This window comes from Urtica dioica, chromosome 2 (assembly GCF_054948205.1).
Source record: "Urtica dioica subsp. dioica isolate 48M chromosome 2, U.dioica_male_clone48M_v1_H2, whole genome shotgun sequence".
Lineage (NCBI taxonomy): Eukaryota > Viridiplantae > Streptophyta > Magnoliopsida > Rosales > Urticaceae > Urtica > Urtica dioica.
The window spans coordinates 50,959,322-50,976,999 of NC_142757.1; positions in this window are offsets into that span (position 1 = coordinate 50,959,322).

Below are 17,678 nucleotides of genomic sequence, written 5' to 3' on the forward strand. Positions count from 1 at the left end.
GGCCGTTATGGTAAAGTGTGAATGTTTTTTTTTACCATTTAACTTCATCATTTACAGCTAAGTTGTAACGTGGCAGGCAACCTCGAATTTGGCGCCAAAAAATTTATATCTATATTATGCTCTCTTTCTTATTAACTGTCTTTAAACATGCACGCTTTTAAACTTTTCTTCTTCCACAACTTTTTCACCGGCTTTTAACAATCGTATATGTAACTCAAAGTTAATAGTATTTATCTTTTATTTCTTGTTGCGAGTTGCGACAATATTTATTAAACAATATCAAAGATGCATTTATTCGATTTATGAAGAAATATTTGATCAAAATAATACATATAGGCAAAAACACTAATATATTTCCATTTAAAAAAAAAAAACACACACACACACACTATAAGACGGTATGAATGTGGGGCTTTTGAAATCCGATTTCATACTTTTCACGGACGTAAGAAGTGTGACACACGTAAAATATCAATATTTGTATTCATACCCATACAAATGTTTAGCAACTCTTTCTAATAATAATAATAATTTTTTTTAAAGCTTACAATTTCTTATAACAAATTTGTCTCTTAAATTATAAAATCGTCGTAATTTCCTTTGATGAATAAGATTATTTTTTAGTCCCTCTTAAAATATTTTGAACTTTTTTTTATGTTATTATTTCTCAAGAAAACTACTCATGTTCCAATCTTTAGTTCTTTGAACTTTGTACATCAAGATCACATTTTTTTAATTAAAAAAACGAAAAACATTAGTGTTATAAACTAATGTGTTTGTTTGCTACTTTGTTTGTTTACAACTAACCATATATTATACAGAACTCGTTTGTCTGTATAGATCGCATTACTTTTGTGTTATAAAAACGAAATCAATGAAGGTAATTACTAGTTTGTTTGTTTATAACAGGAAATATTTGTTTGTTTGTCAAGTATAAACCGATTTGTTTGTTGTAATTAGCTCCGATTTTCTGGTTTCCTTTTATACTTTTAATTAAGAATCACATAGCTGTGATTTTTGGCGACAATTAATTAGATTTTTTTTTTCTTTAGATTAAATAAATAAAATTTTGGTCATATGTGATTGACTTAATGGGCACGATGATTATTTTATTTCGAAGTTTAAAAATTATAAATATTTTGTTAGCTATTTTACTTCATCGCTCATATTTCAATCAGTGATACATTCATATTATATTTCATTTGAAAATTAAAATTCATGTAAAATCGAACCACAAATATAATTATATATGTGTGTAGCAGTATTACAAAAACAGATATGATTAAAACAATTTTGATAAACAATCGTATGTAGTATACAAATTTCAACTTTAGAATAGTATCATTTTTTGTTGTTAGTTGAATAGTAAAAAAAAAAACTATTGATTTTTAGATTACCTATCGCACTCAAGTGATCCGATGGAGCTTTGATTTGGCCCAGAGTCAAACTCTTAAAAAGGACACGTTTCATCCGCTAATTGGGTAGCGTATGAAAAAAAATGATATGTCAATGTATATATGACTAAAGGTGAGTATTTAGTAGTCAAACTTTAATACTGATTGGCAGTAAGAGAGACTGTAAATCAAACGTTCAATCAATCGTAGGCAAACCTAAACTTACTTTCAATAGTTCTGTTTATGTGCCTTGTATTTTCAATTTAACTTTTTCATTTAGAAAACTGATAACAAGGAGAATTAAAAATAATAATATCAATTATTTATTACTAATAAAAAATCACTCAAAATCCAAATATTAACACATTTAGCATCAAATTTATCACGAAATTAACAAATTCGTGATCAAATGTGTCACGAAATCACCAGTTTGTGACCTATTTTGTATTAGATGTGTCAATATTTAAATTTTGAGTGATTTTTTTATAAGTACCAAGTAAATGATATTATTGCTGTCAATTTCTCTAACAACAATACTATTTATTTGATAATTATAAAAAAAATAAATGAAAATTCAAATATTTTGGTTCAAATTCCCTTACAATAATACTATGAAATTTTGTTGATAAGTGACAAATAATCGATGACTTAATGCTGTTAATTTCCATTTTCATTTTTCAACAAAACATTGATCGCTCTGACAATTTTAGAAAGAAAAAAGAAAAAGAAAAAACAGCTGATTTTAACTCAATATTATAACTGATATACTAAATCGTAGGAAAAGAAACGCGTTAATAATCTGCCAATCATTTGAATTACGTAAATAGATAAAAGTGTATGCAGAAATATTATCGTTAGTTTAACTAAAAATTCTTATATATAACGCATGAAAAGTTAATATTCAAATTCAATTAATTGAAGGAGTAAATAATAAGATGGACTAGCTTAGTGGTAAGCAAGCACTTCTAGAAGATGATTTTTATTATAAAAATGTACGAATTGAAGTAATATTTTTAAATCAGTAAAAGAATAAATCAATCGCTAAAAGAAGTAAACTAGAGATGTTTAGACCGGCTAATATTTATTTTTGAGAGCGATCAATCGCTACAAAAATATTTGACTGATTTTATTTTTGAGCATGACTGTTTGTCACCCATTGTTGAAAACGCTTGGTGGATTATGAATGTTTTCTAATTTCAACAATTAACATTTTAAATATCTAATTGAAGAACTCAAAGCAATCATACATTTGTCATAGTAGACTCGTTTTCTTACATTTAAAATTGTACGTTGACTTTGTACAGCAGAAAAAAAAACATACGAAAAAAAAAAAAAAAAACAAGAAGAAGGAAATATGTGTAGATATGATAAGTAATGAACAAAACCGAACAAAACCGATGCAATAAATTTAGGTGAGTAGTGTCGTATTCTTTTATAGCGCATGACAAGTTTTAGGTGTTTACAATAAATAAGCAAATGTCATTTTCCATTTTTCAATTCCACAGCCAATGGAACACAAAAGAGAGATATACATAGAAAATAGTTGTTTTACGTACGCACACAAGTCTTTAGTTTGTTTTTGTTTTTTCCTTTTTCTTTTATTAATCAGAAATTTAGATTGTTGTTCAAAAACATTCATGACTAACTTTATCGGTGATTAAAAAAAAAAAAAACATTTTATACTAATAGTCTATTAAGATTAATTTTGTACAACTATTTTTAGTCAACAAAAGCTTTCCTTGCCTCACTTTTCTCTTTTTATTTCTATCGCTCAGCCATCATTTTTTTTTTATAAGAAACCGTTCTCCTATCATCAAATCAAAGAGAAAATCTAACCAATCATTATGATCATCATTCTCGACAAAAAATTATTTTGATGCCATGCGTCATTCTTTAAAGAATTATTTATAATCCATATATAAAAGATTGTCTATATGATTGATGATGGAGAATATACGAAGTATATAAACGGTAGAGATAATTAATTGTTTATATTTTTTTTTTCATAAAATTATACGGTAAAAATGAAGAAATAACAAACGAAATTAATACCTTACACCTACCGGCTACCAACTTTATACATTACAAATCAGTCAAATATTGATAGTATTTTCATTCAAAATTAGAACGTTTACGTTTTAATTATAACATTAAATTTCAAGTTACTACTTTCCAATATTTAAAAAAAAAATCAAAATATTATGTATCTTTAGAATCTAGATATAGTCTCTATCCAAACGGTGCGTGATTGCATATTGAAAGATCTGTCAACCTCGTGACTAAAAACGTTTCTTCATATTATTAAGTTGTGTCATGCAACGATAGTAACACTCTCTCTAACAACTTGCGCGCATGCTTTGATTGGCTGTTATGTCCTTTGTGTCTCTAATTTTTTTATTTTTTATTTTTTGTGCTCACGTTGTATCTCTAATTTGCCCACGCGTTGTTTCCATTTCAAAAAGTTTTCCTACTTCCTATATATGATACATGGAAAGGAAATTTCCTTATAATTATATCACCCCGTTGGATAATAGCTTATCTGGTTTTATTGGGCATGATATAACTATTTCCTATATTGTACAAACTGTGTTGCTAACCCATAAAGTTGGAATAATATTGGCCCCTCATTTACGATATATATATATATATATATATATATATATCAAGGATTGAAATTCGGCGGATTCCGGTCGGAAATCGGAGCGAAAACCGTTTTTTTAGAGTCTCGGTACCGGTATGTACAAAAACGAACTTTTTCTTAGATTATGAGAAAACTATTTCGGTTTCCGGTGTTTTATGGGGAATCCTTTCACTTTTTGGTTGTCATTAAGTTTGTGTTGGATTTTTGTTGAACTATTATTATAGATTTTTTACATTTTTATCCTATATTATGTATGAATTTTTTTAAAAAAATATTTATTCACTACATTGCTCTCGGTAAGTACGATATTTGACGGTATTCCTCAACGGTAACGGTATTCTCAATGGTACAATTTTTTTTTTCTTTTATGAATTCCACGGTATTTCTCTGACTTACCTTCGGATACCAGTAAAATATGAGTCTCGGAACGATAACGGTATTTTGATCATTGATATATATATATATATATATATATATATATATATATATATATATATATTAATGGTAAAATATTCGAGCTGACTCTAATTCGTGTTGATATAATTAAGTAGTTGCGGAACTAGAATTTAAACTCATAAGTCAACACATATTTGATAAATATATTATAAAAGAAATTAGGTGTGCATTCGAATTTTATATTAAAATAATTTTTTTCTTCTAAAAACATAAATTAAAATAGGAATATAAATATAATAGTCTCCACCTATCTCCGCCGAGAGATGCTATTTGGCACGGTTCACGACCTGCAACGATCCACTCAGAGATTGACACGTGGCAGTTTAATGCCACGTGTCAATCTCTGAGTGCATCGTTGCAGGTCGTGAACCGTGTCAAAAAGGATTCCCGATCTCCGCCTTATAACTTTGGTTATAAGTATACAATTAGCTCCTCTTATTGCTACAATACAATAAAATAAAATAAAAATAAAAAAAACTCGAGGGGATCATAGCTCGAGAAGTGACCGAGCTCGTAAGATAAGGTGTAGCGACCAAAGAACAAAACAAGAATTTAAGAAAAAAATGGTCGTTAATACGACTAATCAGCAATATCCAAATAATTGTGGAGATTGCAAATCAACAATTATTAGTAAAGATAGCACGAAATCTTGAATGAACAAATCCTGAGTCCAATTAATCCACTAAATAGAAAATAAACTGCAAAAGACAAAGACTAGGTAGGTCACTCTCATTCACAAAGACAAGAGGTCACTCTCATTAACAACTATTTTAAATAATTTATCACTTTTAAAAAAATTAATCCAAAATCAAAAAGGTTTTTGAAATTTGATTAAATTACATTTTTACTATTTCACTAACTTTAAACAAACTTTGGCTAACTTACAAATATAATATTTTAAACTAACTATTTAGCTAAACCACTCTTTATATATAATTATATATATGGTCTATTAGGAAAATAGCCAACTTAAATGTTTGATATTGTTTAATAGTCAATGTTTGGTAAATCTTAGGTAAATAATATTTTTTTATGTATTTACATACGTAAATCTTAAATAAATAGTCACATCTATATATTAAACCACGTTATTATTTACAGCTATATATCTAAGATTTACCACACGTTGATTATTTAGCAATTTCAAATGTTTAAATTGACTATTTTTCTAATTTATATATATATATATATATATATATATATATATATATATATATAGTTTTTGTGTGTACGAATTCAGGAATTAGTTTGACTAAACTGAAGACCTTAATTTAATGAGATACACGGCAATCTGTCTCACGTGTTTTTTTTTTTTTTTTTTTGAAAAGGACAATCTGCCTCACGTTCGAGTTGTAGTTTTACTGAAAGTCACTAGTAAGAAATAACTTGTTCACTAAGTTGTAGTCTAACTCTTTATTAGATGGTCCCTTATTACATATAAATTGAAGTAGTGTGTTAAAAAAAAATGGTACGGAAAGAAAACAGCTCATCTTGTTGGTATATTGAAGTTTGGGCCGACCTGAATCAGCCATTGTATCAAAGCTTGAAACAGTTGACATGGTCTTTTAATCACTCGAGTGATAATAATAATAAAGTTTTTAACTTACAAATTGTACCCAACACAGCTCATTTTCTTTATTGATTTTCATACTCTCAACCCATACTTTGGTCCCCATCTATAATTTTCAAAAGTGAATCTTCACTTAAATCAAATAAGTTTTAGGTCTTCTTTTTTTAATTTTAATAATATAATCTGAGGTTCATGTTCATTGGTGTACTGGAATGTGAATTGAAATTTTGAATTTGAAAGTTTTTACTTTGAAATTTTATTTCAAACATAATGTTTAATATATTGTTATACTTAATTTGATTTGAAGTCGAATTATATTATAATTATTAAGGTTACCTTGTTTGATAAAAACATCATATAAATTAGATTGAGATAACTTGTAGTCTAACTTTAAATTTTTTTGTAATTGTAATTTACTCATATTTCAAAATAATAACAGTAATTTAATTAAACTAATTAAGACTGACACAAGCTTGTTGATTCATCTAGCTTGACTTCTTTCTGAACGTATATCTTGGAAAGAATATTTACTAGTCATCACTTTTTTAAAAATTAGGAATCATCACTTTGTTGCTATATAGAAGAATTTAACAAAATAGTCATTTTAAACTAATTAATTGAATAAATGGGAATTGTTTTAAGTTCTTAACTAAATTGATCATTGAGCTATTAATTAAATTTCTTTATACTATGATTACTATCTTGATCATTTTTCTTGTTGCTATAAATTTTACAGAACATGATTAGCCATAATTCTTAGCGCTAACTTTTGGCTCTAGATAACAGCCATGCAAAGCAAACAGACGTGTATCTACCTAAATCAGAGCACAAACCTTACTCAAGAACTTAAATGGGCTCGGAAAATTATACGATGGTTGGTGAGCAAGGTCTAAACGCTGAAATTGACTCTCTTTTGCATAAGTGTAAAACTCGGTCCCTTATTTACCTTTTCAAGCCTTATGAGCAAGAGTTATGCTTAAAAAATATGCATATATGCTATGGGACCAATTTTGCATGATCATCATTGATTTCCAGACGAATCGTTTGGAATGTTCTTTTATGCTTGATATTCCTAATTCACATATCCAAATTCTTGAACGTGACTTTGAAAGTAAGTTAGAATCCTTGAGGTGTTCTTACTAACGGTCACGTATACGAATATTTTTCATTATAAACTTTTCTATTTTTTTTTTTTTTTTTTTAATTATATATACCGTAGTTTTATACACTTTTAAAATAAATTGTTTAAAAGGGTTGAATGAAAATTTTATATTAAAATTACAGCTTAATTATTCAAATATTAATATAGTTCAACTAATGCCTAGCTATCTCATAATATAAGGGTAATTTAGCAAAATAGCCAATTTAAACGTTGGGAATTGCTAAATAACCAATGTTTGGTAAATATTAGGTAAATAATCAATTTTATATATTTACAAATGTAAATATTAAGTAAATAACCACTGTCATATTAAGCCACGTTATCATTTATGGCTATTTACTTAATATTTACCAAACTTTGGCTATTTAGCAATATCAAACGTTTAAATTGACTATTTTTCTAATTTTTTGTAATATAATGCGTCTTATATTAATTTGATATATGCTCTTATGTAGTTGATGGTTGGGCTAAAATTTTACAAGGCTAATAACAATATCTAATATTATATTGTTAATTTATGATTCACTTCTCTAACGGTACACTGTTAAAGTTTAAACATATTCTACTTATTTTTGGTCATTAACTTTAAAAAATATAGTATAAGGACTTGTATTGCATACATCCAATAAAGTGAATTTTTATATGGAAAACGAAAAAGTATAACATTTTAATTTGTTTCTGCTAAGATTTAAGAAATCTACCAAGTCAAGTGTCATTTATCTACGAGTGCAAACATTAATTTCCATATAAAAATCAAGTACAAATTAGTTGACATTAAATTATTGGTTGTTGAGTCTTCTCTATCACAACTGAGCTTTCTCTTCCCCGTTATACATATGTTTTGCAGGCACATGTTTTTTTTTTTTTAGGTATTTAATATATAAGAATTAGTCTTATTAATAAAGTGATATTTGTAAAATGTTGTTTTGCCGCCTTGTTTACTAGTCTAGCATGGCTTATTTCTCAAGTCTCATGTGTTTTGCCATATATTTGTACTTCAATTTTGTATTTGGCGAGACTTTGTTGGCGATTAATCTATTATATAAGACAAAAATAACATCGAGACATTACGGTCACCTCAATCTGAACCGTCCTAACTGAAATTGTAACTTGACGTCTCGAGTTAGAGCTCACATCGCTAGTAAGAGATGGAATTTGGAGACACAAGTAAGAGATGGAGTTGAGGATCTCAAAGAACCCAAACTCGAGTAGCGTTTCGTGAACTCGAGCTAAACATGCTATCAAATAAAGTCTATAAATCACAAATTAAACTACAAAGCTCGAGAGATCATCTATTTACTCATAAATTCCGTAGAATTTTAGTATTCCTAAAACCACTTGTTATTTTGTTATTGTAATACGCTGATCAACTCGTCGATGGATCTTCGCTGGAGTTCTCGTAGAAGAACAACGACAATTCGTGCTTCTCTTGCTTTTGTTATATTGTAAAGTCTTTGTCATTGATACAACAAAGTATTAGTGAAATTAAACGAATTTTAATGGATTTTTGGATCACCAACTTCAATTAACAATTGTACCTAATTGAGTTATAAATTTTAGTCATGTTTGTTTGATTTAATATATTCTTTAACCCTTTTTATTATTATAAGTTTTTTGGCATATCAAATTAGAAGGGGAAAATAATTGTATAGCTTTCTTGGAGTTTGGCTTGATATGTGCATTTGCTAATATGTAAGTTTTGTCAAGGTAACAAATATTAAAAAACAACAAAAACAAGTACATGAAACAATCCCATTAGACATGTTATAGTTTCGACCCACATGGGATATAATATTTTCATCAAGTCTTTGTTTTTTCTTCTTCTCAAACTTCTAAATCCTTATTTATAAATTATTTTAACATCGCAACTTTTTGGATCAAAATCCGTATGTTATAGAATCAAGGTCAATAATCATCATCTCCTAGATTATGCATTCTTTGAGCCTCACAAATTAAGAGATTCATAAGATGACAAATATATAATATATATATATATCTATATATATATATATATATATATATATATATTTATAGAGAGAGAGACGTTCCTGTATTTGTTTTTGGTCTATTGGAATTTAATTGTATCCCAATGTTGTTATGCGAGTCATGAATTAAATTATCGTTAATACCAAGATTAGCACTATTTTCTGTGTTATTGTTATTGAACAATCATAATGTTATGGAACATTGAAATTAGGAGATGATTGTACGGCAATACGAAGGAGAGTTTGGACGCATGTGGTCTTTGAACTTTGAACTATTGTAGAAACTCTACTCTTCTAATTTTATTTTTTTAATTTTATATTTTATGTATAGAATTTGCTTCGGGTCGGGCAATAATACCAATTTAATTTTGTTATTTTGATTCGTAGGCAAGTTGGATTATTTCTATACATCTACACGTAAAGTTCATACTAAATTTTTTACCCGACCCGAATATATACCCAATACCTAATTAATGCGAAAAAAAATTGTTTGCCACATCTTCATATGAATAAATCATTACGATACAACTACACGAGCATATGTTATATATATAAATTTTGGATATTTTACTAATTTTATACAAATTTTGGTTATTTTGTAATTAAATCCATTATTTTAAATTAGCTATTTAGATTTTTCTTAAAATCGCACTAAGAATATGAGTTTTTTTTTTATTATTTTTTTTAAAAATTTGCAACTAACTAAGTCATCTTAATCTTAACGTTTAGAATTTAGCAAACGTTTAGAAAGTTATGCGAAAATAGCCATATGTATGAGGTGTCAGTGGGGGTAATGGGTTAAAATTTCAAAAGTGTCCTTAAATCAATTTAGCGGTTTTTGTTTTCTAGATTCGTCACTTTCTCTCTCTTTCGGTTTTGAATTCGTTACTTTCTCTCTCCTACTTTTTTCCAAACATTTTTTTTCATCCAAACTTCAAAAATCCATATTTATCTTATATGAACTCGAAATTGAGTGATTTCAAATCCTACGGATTTGTGGCATCGAGATCTTCAAAAATAAACCCATTGTGTTGGATGAAAATATTTTTTAATGCCATAGATGTAGAAAAATCACATTACTGCCTTAGATATGAAAATAACTGAAAATTTTCGATAATCATTTCCATTTATTTAATATTTCTGGAAAAGTCATTACAAACACACGTAAATATGACACATTAAACATGATTGTTCATCAAACACAATGGATCTATTTTTGAAGATCTCGGCGTCACAAATCTGTAGGATTTGAAATCACTCAATTTCGAGTTCATATGAAATAGATATGGATTTTTGAAGTTTTTATGAAAAAAATGGAGGAAAGAGAGTAGGAGAGAGAAAGTGATGAATTCAAAATCAGAAAATAGAAAGAGACGAATTTAAAAAGTTAAAGTCATAAAATTAATTTTTATTAACTATCATTTATGACACATAGTTTAATTGGCTATTTTCCAAAAATTTACAAACGTTTCCAAAACATGAATATATTTGTTGGCTATTAAACTACAATGCCTTTTTTTAAAAAAATGTAAAGTATACTAAAAAACTAGAACGTCCACAATTTAGTGTACTCTAAGCTAATACTTAGATTGAAACTTGATTTCTGCGAAGTAGTCAATGTTTGATATACATTATAGTATGTTCATTACCCAATATAAAGAGGTAGATTGAACAGAATTACTCTTATTAACTTGAAAATATGGAGAAAACGTGTCCATTTAATTAGAATCTTAAAGTGGTACCTAGGATAGCCTAGTGGTAATTCTACACCACCTCATGTTTGGAGGTCGTGGGTTCAATCCTCACTGCAGCAAAGCTGCCTTAAAAAAAAAATTAGAATCTTAAATTTTCTAAAAAATTAGAAAATAACAAAAAAAGTAATAGAGTATGATTTCATATCTCATTTCTCTATGTCTAAAACTTAATATATATCATCGAGTCTATCAATAAAATAATGCCAAAAATACAACATCAATACCTCAAGGAGAAGTTGTTACTATGTCAATAAACAAAACAAGAGTGAATTCTAGTTAAGAATACAAATATATAAATAAAATTATTTATAGTGATTTATATTGGTCAAAGCGATTAAACATATGAGGAAAAGTATAAAATATGAAAAGGTCCATTAAAAAAATAAAAAATAGCCAATTTAAATGTTTGACATTACTAAATAGTCAATGTTTGATAAATTTTAGATAAATAACCACTTTCAGACGTAAATCTTAGGTACATAGTCATTTTCATATATCAAACATTGACTATTTATTTAAGATTTACGTATGAAAGTGGCTATTTATCTAAAATTTACTATACGTTAGCTATTTAACCATGTCAAATGTTTAACTTTACTATTTTCCTAATTTTTTGAAGATAAAATGAGCATAAGTTCAACCACACGAAATTAAAATGAGCATAGTATTGTCCGATAAAAAAAATATATCATGAAAAAATTGAAAATTAAAACCGCCTAAAAACACATCCATATTTATAAACTTATCTGTGATTGTTTATACAAGTTAATACCGGTAAAAAAAATACAAAAAAATAAAAATAAAAATAAATAATGGCAAACGATGAATCTCTTATCTCAAACCATGGTGAGAATGTGTCACACGTTGTGGCCAACATAGTGAAGTTCGTATCGTTGTAGAAGTCAACATCATTTTCTCCGATGGAAACAAAAGCATCATTAATCGCTTTGGCGAGGAAGCTTTGCAGGTTGTGAGTGATCTTACCACGAAATGGCTTTGCACATTTCACTAACAAGCTTTGCTTGAATTTGAATGAGTCGTAAAATATTTAAGACAATTGGAGAAAATTAAGTCCTTGAGAAATATTAGCTCGAGGTTTGAAAATTTAAACTTCTAATAGTGAAATTCGAAATCGTAAAGATTGTAAAATAAGGATCAAGTAATCGCAAAGGAAAAATTAGTCACCAAATCATACAATTATTTCTACAAATAACTTATTTATCAGTTTAACTCATAGAGTTAAATACGGTTAGAGTATTATAAATATAAATTGCCTAGCTAGGTCTTGTGCTGCTATTCTGCTTGAATTTATAAAATGTTGACTATTTTACAAATATTGAAGTTTTTAGTTACTTAGTTCACCTACCACATATGCTCTTTTCCTAGAAAAAAATGCTCATAAATTTAACACAAAAAAAAATTTCTTAATCATTTATGGATGAAAGAGGCAAAATACATTTCTATCTCTTTGAAAAATATACAAAGCTTCTCTTGCTATAGATTCTAGGGTTTCCAAAAATGCCTTAGATGTCGCTGATGCCGTGCTGCCATGGGGGGAGCCCGACTCGTTGTTTTATTTCTTTGTGCTTATTTTTATTCGTGTTCGTTTTTATTATATTTTTTGTGTTTTGGTTAGTTTGTTGTTTCTTCCTCACCATCACCACAAGTTTCCATTGACTGGCTAACGCTATCTATGTTGGGGAAGGTCAAAACTCCATCCCTTCGAGCCGATCCTTGACGTATTAAAGTGGAGAAACCCAATGGTGAGGATATCTTAAATGCACGAGTATTAAAGGGTTTTCAAGTCTCTAACCCGCATATATTCATCTCATTGTATATCCGTTGCTCTGTTATACTCGCGGTAGCCTTGTTTTTGTTTGTGTCCAAGAAGTTGTTTCCTTTGCTGCAAATCATTTTTTGAACTCAACACGTAGGCTTAAGTTGGATCCCATCCAAGGATCCATATACCTCCAAAAATACACTTATAAATTCAAGATTAGTTTTTGGCTTTTTGCTTAATTTTTGAGAGATTTTAAAGAAAATAATGTGTGGTTCAAGGTAATTAATAAGTTCTTCAAATTAATCTTCATCCTCTTCAACTTCTTTGAGTACACTGAAAATAGTAGGGCTGAAACTGGATTGGTTCGGTTCGGTTTCTTACATTTTTTATATCCGAATCCGAATATTCGGTTTTTAAAAATTCGGTCCAATATCCGGTTCAGTTTAGTCTAAAACCGAAATTCGGTTATCCAAATATTCGGTTATCCGCTTTCTTAAATCAAATATCCAGTCCAATATCCATTTTTCAAAATTCGGTTATCCGATTCTTTAAATTTTGGATCCAGTTTTATATCCGGTTTAAACAAACCGGCTATCTATTTTTTAAAATACATATCTAGTTTTAAAATTATTACAATGATTTAAACACGAGTACAAAACGAGTCATATAAAGCTCTAAAATAATAATCCATAGTCTAAAAAATAAAAAATAAAAGTTAGGTAAAAAATGTTGTGAAGTTTTTTTTTCTTTCAAAATCATGGTCTAGGTGGTTGTTAAAGACCTATGTTTAATTATTTTTAATTAAAATTTTTAAATAAAAAAAATCGGTTATATAACCGATATCCAAATTTGTCTAAAATCAAATCCGATATCCGGTCCAGTTTTTGAAACCGGATCGGTTATCCGAATCCGAATTTCGGTTATCTGACATGGCTTCAGAATTTGGTTTCGGTTTGGTTTGGATATCGGTTTTATGCCTAATATTTATTTGCTTTACAATTGTATGCCTAATATTTACTTTATTTACAGTGTTTGAAATATTTTCAACTCCAAACTAAAAGTAATTTGAATGTGAATTCATAAAGGTGGTCCTAAAAACCCTAAAATTAAGGGAGGAAGAAAGAAAAGATAACGGAAGCATGAACAAATGTTGGAATGTATGTTTGTAGCTTCTTAAAAGGGATTAGATTCAATGCTCATTTATGGCATTCATTCACATAAACTCTTCTCTTTTCCCTTTATTCTATCTATTTTTTAGGGATTTTTTTGGACCACCATTGTTTATTTAAATCAACTGTCTATTATTTTATTTTTATATAACTCACTAAAAGGCTTGGCTGTTGAATTAATATTTGTAATTTTTTTATTAACTTTGAAAGCAAGTAGCCTCTCCAAATTAATGTCGCTAGCTAAATTATTGAGCCTTTTTCTAACGTTAAGATATTATTTTATATTTCCCCATCACACCACGATGTCAAATTGCATAGTGACATTCGTTCTTTAATGCATGACACGTTATAAAAGAACCAAAAAGATGATAAATGTCCATCAAAACATTCCATCATATATCAAACCTTTTCCAAGCATCAAGCCTCATGTTAGGAGTTTAATAATTATTTAATGAAAACCACTAACAAATGCATATGTGTAGTGTAGATAAACTGAATAAATAATCGAGACTGAGCAAACTTTAATTATATTACAGTTTAAGGCACTTCCAAAAATAAAAAAAAATATCTTACTTACGAAGTTAGATATCATAATTAAGCTATTAGTTATAGTATATAGAGCATATGCATGTAAACTATGTGAGACGCTATAAACTGATAAATCATTCGTATCTTAGACGTCCAAATCAATTAATACAATTATTGAGTCGTAAGAGAGATTACCATTTCATAATTATAAACAATAAAACATGATTACACGATTTTGAGCATAGCCCATTGAACCAAAGATGCAACTTTTTTGGCACCATGTGTTGACCGTGGAATTATGTCCACGTCATCCAAATATATGTATAACTAAAATAAAATGTTTACAATCACTTAATTATAGTGGGATAGCTAGCGATATTGTCACCCTTGTCTTCACTAAAAACAAAAACTCTTAATAAAGTACATAGTTAATTATAGATAAGGGGTCTCGTTATATTTTAATGTTTCATGTTTGAACTGAGCGCGATTTGCTACTAATTAAAAAAACTGAAATATTTAGCTTGAAACTATATTATTCAAGATTAATATTTGTCTTATGTTGTAAGTTTCGCATGAACTAAATATTGTTGGACTTTTAATTATTTAATAGAAATTTAAATAATCTAGTTCAACCATTAATATTGTTGGACTTTTAATTATTTATATAGAAGAGAGCTCGTTAAAACCTCTTCATAACAATCACCGCAGGAAAATTTCAAGAGATGAAATAATGTAGGTGAACTTCTTTATTCGAATAATTATTGAATTACAATAATTTGAAGAAAGGTAATAGGAAAATCAAAATTTAAATTTGAATGAATTTGCTAAAAATATGGTACAATTAAATTAAGGTATTTAGTAGGACCCTGATTTTATGGGTCCAAGCCCTTTCCACCTTGAGTACACGACTTGTTTGCCGGGCTATTATAAAATATTTTAAATATTAAAAAGGGTCTTTTGATTTAAAGTATTATTATTTACATTAGTAGCTAATTAATTTAAACTTTGATTCTGGTAATTAAAGGTTTCCACGTGCAGTTCTTTAATAAAAGCCTAAAAATAAGTTTGAAGAGAGGGAATAGGAAACTCAGTTGATTCAGTCTTTTGTTTAAAAAAAAAGCTTCCAAATGCAACGTTGTTGGACATAAGATGACAGAGATCACATTGTTCCATACAAATAAAATATAATAGTACCACAAGTAATAATTTAATATTTTTTTTACAACTAAGCAAAATTTGTACATGCTTTATTTTTATTATTTTTTTTAACAAATTTCTATCTTTCTTTCCATTGGGAACATTGCTTCATAGAACACGCAGTTGAGGCACAGTCCACAGTGCATAATTCTTGGATTGTTTTGTTTTATTTGGGGGTTGTTGAGAGTGTATTTTGCTTAGTTGAAAAAAATGCTCTAACATGTACAATTATTCAAGTTACCAACTAATATACCTGATAATCATAAATAAGATACGTAATTTTTTTTTTAAGGATCCATTGGGGTTGACTATACCAATTAGGCGCTAGCAAAACTTTTTAGAAGTTTATAAACTAAAAAAATCTTTAGAGGGTTTTTTATTATTATTATTAAGGATAAATTACTTAAATGCCCCCTGGACTCTTGACCACTTAACAAACTCATCCCTACTTTTTTTTTCTCGCATCAGTTGTCTTAAACTTTGAATTTCTTAACAATTCAGTCATTCCATTTATTTTTTTGAACGGCTGTTAAATTTTTAATCATATGTTGGTCACGTGCACTCTCTGATTTGGGTATTATGGTCATTGCATAATTTACAACCAAAACACGCGAAAAAAAAAATCCCAAATCACGAAAATGAAACCCTAAAACACGCGAAAAAAGTCCCAAATCCGCGAAAATCCCAAATCGCGAAAATGAAAGCGAAATCTCCAACGAAAGAAAAAGAAGATGAAATCTGTAATGAAGAATATGATTTGACGTTGCACAATATACATCATGCTCAAATCTTTGATTGAATTTCCTTTTCTAATAGGAATTCTCTACTTATTATAAAAGTATGATTTCAGAGATGGCAAGTACGTGCATGGTTTTCTTTGTTTAGGGAATATGAATAATATTCAATATATCAACTAAATAAGAGGACGTACATAAGAGGTTAATGCATATAAATATGTTGAATGTTGTGGGTCGATATAAATTAAATATATAAAAAGCTTACAGTTTTTAATGAGGGTTTGAAAATTTCAACATCTACGTGTACGTGTGTATATTGAGCTAACGTATATGTAAAATGAATCATGCAAAACAGCAAACCTTCTTCGTACGCTTTAAAAACAGTGCTCTCAATAAGTTTGATTACGAAGTCTAGTATTTAATATGAGAAGAGTTATTTAAATTGCATGTGTTGGTTAAAGCAAACCTATAAAATAAGCCGTTACTGTAAAAAAAAAAAAAAAAAAGCTATAAAATAAGCCTATACCTTAGTTTGCATGTAGTTAACTTTTCTTACAGTAACTTCCTCTTTTTTTTAATAGTAAAAAAAAAATTCTTCCTATTTTTTTTACTATTTATATTATTATTATTAAATGTTCTCTTTCTCTTTTTTTAGGGAGCTTTATTTCACTACAAGAAATATGACAATAGCTACGAAACTATTAGCGACGACTTAATTGTCGCTAATATATCGTCGCTAATCATGCTTTTAGCGACGAAATTATCGTTGCTAATTATTTGGTGCCAAAACTTTTAAAGTTTGGCGGCAAAGATAATTAGCGACGATAATTTCGTCGCTAATTGTTTTTTGTCGTCGCTAAGTTCGCGGGAAATGATTTAGCGACGATAGTATCGTCGCTAAATTGTTTTGAATTCATTTAGCGACGATATTATCGTCGCTAATAATTTCGAATTAATTTATAATTTTTACGAATTTGAAAGAGGGAAAAATCCCTCCAATTTAATTAAAACAAAATGATTTAGCGACGATATTAGCGACGATTAAATCGTCCCTAATAGTTTTCCTACATATTTAGCGACGATATTATCGTCGCTAAATCATTTTAAATTTTGACGAATTTTGAAGAGGGAAAAATCCCTCCAATTTAATTAAAATGAAATGATTTGGCGACGATTAGATCGTCGCTAAATATGTAGGAAAACTATTAGGGACGATTTAATCGTCGCTAAATGCCTGGTTATGAACTGAAAAGGTAAGTTCATTTAGCTACGAAAGTTAACCATTTAGAGACGATTTTATCGTCG